The following is a 5,035-nucleotide window of genomic DNA, read 5'->3' as shown; positions in this document are numbered from 1 at the left end:
TAGCAGACAAGGGAAATGAAATGAGGGGCTGGTTTGACAAACATTTTAAGGAAGCCAACAGTCTCCGAAACCAAGATGCATAGAGGAATGCTTTCTTTTTTATTTTCTAATGCCAATCAATTGGTTTAAAGAAAATTGTTATAAACCAGCAGAAAAAAGAACCATGCCTCCGGTGGGATCCAAACCCACGTCCTCCGAATTTCGCGTCCGCTGCTCTTACCAACTGAGCTACGGAAACGGCTGTCCAATCTGCTGCTTTCGTGGGTGTTTATGTTTTGCGTGTAAGCGAACTTTGAGAGTGTTCACCAGCGTCCCCCCTCGTCCATAGATGTGGACGTAGCACGTCCTGTAATGCCGCAAGTGTGACGTGGAACTTCATCTAACGGCGAGGGCGGAAACTGTGCGAGAGCCCTCTTATGCTACCTATGGCATCAACACTGCCAGAACCGAGACCCCCGTTAAGCTATTAGCAGACAAAGCAAATGAAATGAGGGGCTCGTTTGACATACATAATAAGGAAGCTAACAGTCACCGAAACCAAGATGCATAGGGGAATGTTTTCTATTTTTTTTAATTACTAGTGCCAATCAATTGGTTTAAAGAAAATTACTTATCAACCAGCAGAACAAACAACCATGCCGCCGGTGGGATCTGAACCTACGACCTCCAAATATCGCGTCCGGTGCTCTCACCAACTGAGCTACGGTGACGGCTGTCCAATCTGCTGCTTTCGTGGGTATTTACGTTTTGCGTGTAAGCGAACCTTGAGAGTGTTCACCAGCGCCACCCTCGTCCATAGCGGTGGACGTAGCTCGTCCTGTAATACCGCAAGTGTGATTTAGAACGTTATCTAACGGCGAGGGCGGAAACTGTGCGAGAGCCCTCTTATGCTACCCATGGCATCAAGTCTGCCAGACCCGAGACCCCCGTTAAGCTATTAGCAGACAAGGCAAATGAAATGAGGGGCTCGTTCGACAAACATATTAAGGAGGCCAACAGTCACCGAAACCAAGGTGCATCGGGGAGTTTTCTATTTTTTTAATTTCTAATGACAATGGATTGGTTTAAAGAAAATTACTTATATGCGAGCAGAAAAAAACAACCATGCCGCCGGTGGGATCCGAACCCACGACCTCCGAATATCGCGTCCGGTGCTCTTACCAACTGAGCTACGGCGACGGCTGTCCAATCTGCTGCTTTCGTGGGTGTTTATGTTTTGCGTGTAAGCGAGCCTTGAGAGTGTTCACCAGCGGCACCCTCGTCCATAGCGGTGGACGTAGCTCGTCCTGTAATACCGCAAGTGTGATGTAGAACGTCATCTAACGGCGAGGGCGGAAACTGTGCGAGAGCCCTCTTATGCTACCTATGGCATCAAGTCTGCCAGACCCGAGACCCCCGTTAAGCTATTAGCAGACAAGGCAAATCAAATGAGGGGCTCGTTCGACAAACATATTAAGGAGGCCAACAGTCACCGAAACCATGGTGCATAGGGGAGTTTTCTAATTTTTAATTTGTAATGCCAATCAATTGGTTTAATGAAAATTACTTATAAACGAGCAGAAAAAACAACCATGCCGCCGGTGGCGTCTGAACCCTCGACCTCCGAATATCGCGTCCGCTGCTCTTACCATCTGAGCTACGGCAACGGCTGTCCAATCTGCTGCTTTCGTGGGTATTTATGTTTTGCGTGTAAGCGAACCTTGAGAGTGTTCACCAGCGCCACCCTTGTCCATAGCGGTGGACGTAGCTCGTCCTGTAATACCGCAAGCGTGACGTAGAACGTCATCTAACGGCGAGGGCGGAAACTGCGAGAGCCCTCTTATACTACCTATAGCATCAAGACTGCCAGAAATGAGACCCCCGTTAAGCTATTAGCAGACAAGGCAAATGAAATGAGGGGCTGGTTTGACAAACATATTAAGGAAGCCAACAGTCACCAAAACCAATGTGCATAGGGAAATGTTTTCTATTTTTTTTTATATTTCTAATGCCAATCAATTGGTTTAATGAAAATTACATATAAACGAGCAGAAAAAAACAACCATGCCGCCGGTGGGATCCGAACCCACGACCTCTGAATATCGCGTCCGGTGCTCTTACCAACTGAGCTACGGCGACGGCTGTCCAATCTGCTGCTTTCGTGGGTATTTACGTTTTGCGTGTAAGCGAACCTTGAGAGTGTTCACCAGCGGCACCCTCGTCCATAGCGGTGGACGTAGCTCGTCCTGTAATACCGCAAGTGTGATTTAGAACGTTATCTAACGGCGAGGGCGGAAACTGTGCGAGAGCCCTCTTATGCTACCTATGGCATCAAGTCTGCCAGACCCGAGACCCCCGTTAAGCTATTAGCAGACAAGGCAAATCAAATGAGGGGCTCGTTCGACAAACATATTAAGGAGGCCAACAGTCACCGAAACCATGGTGCATAGGGGAGTTTTCTAATTTTTAATTTGTAATGCCAATCGATTGGTTTAATGAAAATTACTTATAAACGAGCAGAAAAAACAACCATGCCGCCGGTGGCGTCTGAACCCTCGACCTCCGAATATCGCGTCCGCTGCTCTTACCATCTGAGCTACGGCAACGGCTGTCCAATCTGCTGCTTTCGTGGGTATTTATGTTTTGCGTGTAAGCGAACCTTGAGAGTGTTCACCAGCGCCACCCTTGTCCATAGCGGTGGACGTAGCACGTCCTGTAATAACGCAAGTGTGATGTAGAACGTCATCTAACGGCGAGGGCGGAAACTGTGCGAAAGCCCTCTTATGCTACCTATGGCATCAAGACTGCCAGAACCGAGACCCCCGTTAAGCTATTAGCAGACAAGGCAAATGAAAAGAGGGGCTCGTTTGACAAACATATTAAGAAAGCCAACAGTCATCGTAACCAAGGTGCATAAGGGAATGTTTTTTTTTGAATATCTAATGCCAATCTATTGGTTTATTGAAACATCTTATAAACCAGCCGAAAAAATAACCATGCCGCCGGTGGCGTCTGAACCCTCGACCTCCGAATATCGCGTCCGCTGCTCTTACCATCTGAGCAACGGCAACGGCTGTCCAATCTGCTGCTTTTGTGTGTAGTTATGTTTTGCGTGTAAGCGAACCTTGAGAGTGTTCACCAGGGCCACCCTCGTCCATAGCGGTGAACGTAGCACGTCCTGTAATACCGCAAGCGTGACGTAGAACGTCATCTAACGGCGAGGGCGGAAACTGCGAGAGCCCTCTTATACTACCTATAGCATCAAGACTGCCAGAAATGAGACCCCCGTTAAGCTATTAGCAGACAAGGCAAATGAAATGAGGGGCTGGTTTGACAAACATATTAAGGAAGCCAACAGTCACCAAAACCAATGTGCATAGGGAAATGTTTTCTATTTTTTTTTTATATTTCTAATGACAATGGATTGGTTTAAAGAAAATTACTTATATGCGAGCAGAAAAAAACAACCATGCCGCCGGTGGGATCCGAACCCACGACCTCCGAATATCGCGTCCGGTGCTCTTACCAACTGAGCTACGGCGACGGCTGCCCAATCTGCTGCTTTCGTGGGTGTTTATGTTTTGCATGTAAGCGAACCTTGAGAGTGTTCACCAGCGCCACCCTCGTCCATAGCGGTGGACGTAGCACGTCCTGTAATACCGCAAGTGTGATTTTGAACGTTATCTAAAGACGAGGGCGGAAACTGTGCGAGAGCCCTCTTATGCTACCTATGGCATCAAGACTGCCAGACCCGAGACCCCCGTTAAGCTATTAGCATACAAGGCAAATGAAATGAGGGGCTCGTTTGACAAACATATTAAGGAAGCCATCAGTCACCGAAACCATGGTGCATAGGGGAGTTTTCTAATTTTTAATTTGTAATGCCAATCAATTGGTTTAATGAAAATTACTTATAAAAGAGCAGAAAAAACAACCATGCCGCCGGTGGGATCCGAACCCACCACCTCCGAATATCACGTCCGGTGCTCTTACCAACTGAGCTACGGCGACGGCTGTCCAATCTGCTGCTTTCGTGGGTATTTACGTTTTGCGTTTAAGCGCACCTTGAGAGTGTTCACCAGTGCCACTCTCGTCCATAGCGGTGGACGTAGAACGTCCTCAAATACCGCAAGCGTGACGTAGAACGTCATCTAACGGCGAGGGCGGAAACTATGCGAAAGACCTCTTATGCTACCTATAGCATCAAGACTGCCAGAAATGAGACCCCCGTTAAGCTATTAGCAGACAAGGCAAATGAAATGAGGGGCTGGTTTAACAAACATATTAAGGAAGCCAACAGTCACCGAAACCAAGGTGCATAGGGAAATGGTTTCTATTTTTTTTATATTTCTAATGCCAATCAATTGGTGTAAAGAAAATAACATATAAACGAGCAGAAAAAAACAACCATGCCGCCGGTGGGATCCGTACCCACGAACTCCGAATATCACGTCCGCTGCTCTCACCAACTGAGCTACGGCGACGGCTGTCCAATCTGCTGCTTTCGTGGGTATTTACGTTTTGCGTGTAAGCGAACCTTGAGAGTGTTCACCAGCGCCACCCTCGTCCATAGCGGTGGACGTAGCTCGTCCTGTAATACCGCAAGTGTGATTTAGAACGTTATCTAACGGCGAGGGCGGAAACTGTGCGAGAGCCCTCTTATGCTACCTATGGCATCAAGTCTGCCAGACCCGAGACCCCCGTTAAGCTATTAGCAGACAAGGCAAATGAAATGAGGGGCTCGTTCGACAAACATATTAAGGAGGCCAACAGTCACCGAAACCAAGGTGCATCGGGGAGTTTTCTATTTTTTTAATTTCTAATGACAATGGATTGGTTTAAAGATAATTACTTATATGCGAGCAGAAAAAACAACCATGCCGCCGGTGGGATCCGAACCCACGACCTCCGAATATCGCGTCCGGTGCTCTTACCATCTGAGCTACGGCAACGGCTGTCCAATCTGCTGCTTTCGTGGGTATTTATGTTTTGCGTGTAAGCGAACCTTGAGAGTGTTCACCAGCGCCACCCTTGTCCATAGCGGTGGACGTTGCAC

General features: G+C 47.8%; 1 non-coding gene across 1 annotated transcript; it reads right to left on the bottom strand.

The window, feature by feature from the left end:
• Positions 1 to 3,916: 3,916 nt before the first annotated feature.
• On the bottom strand, positions 3,917 to 3,990 carry TRNAS-UGA (transfer RNA serine (anticodon UGA)). The gene has a single exon. It is a non-coding gene; the product is annotated as a tRNA-Ser (tRNA).
• Positions 3,991 to 5,035: the final 1,045 nt, after the last annotated feature.

Source organism: Amblyomma americanum, chromosome 1 (genome assembly GCF_052857255.1).
Source record: "Amblyomma americanum isolate KBUSLIRL-KWMA chromosome 1, ASM5285725v1, whole genome shotgun sequence".
Taxonomy (NCBI): domain Eukaryota; kingdom Metazoa; phylum Arthropoda; class Arachnida; order Ixodida; family Ixodidae; genus Amblyomma; species Amblyomma americanum.
Note: the sequence above shows the minus strand (reverse complement) of the source record. Positions and strands in the feature narration are given on the sequence as shown.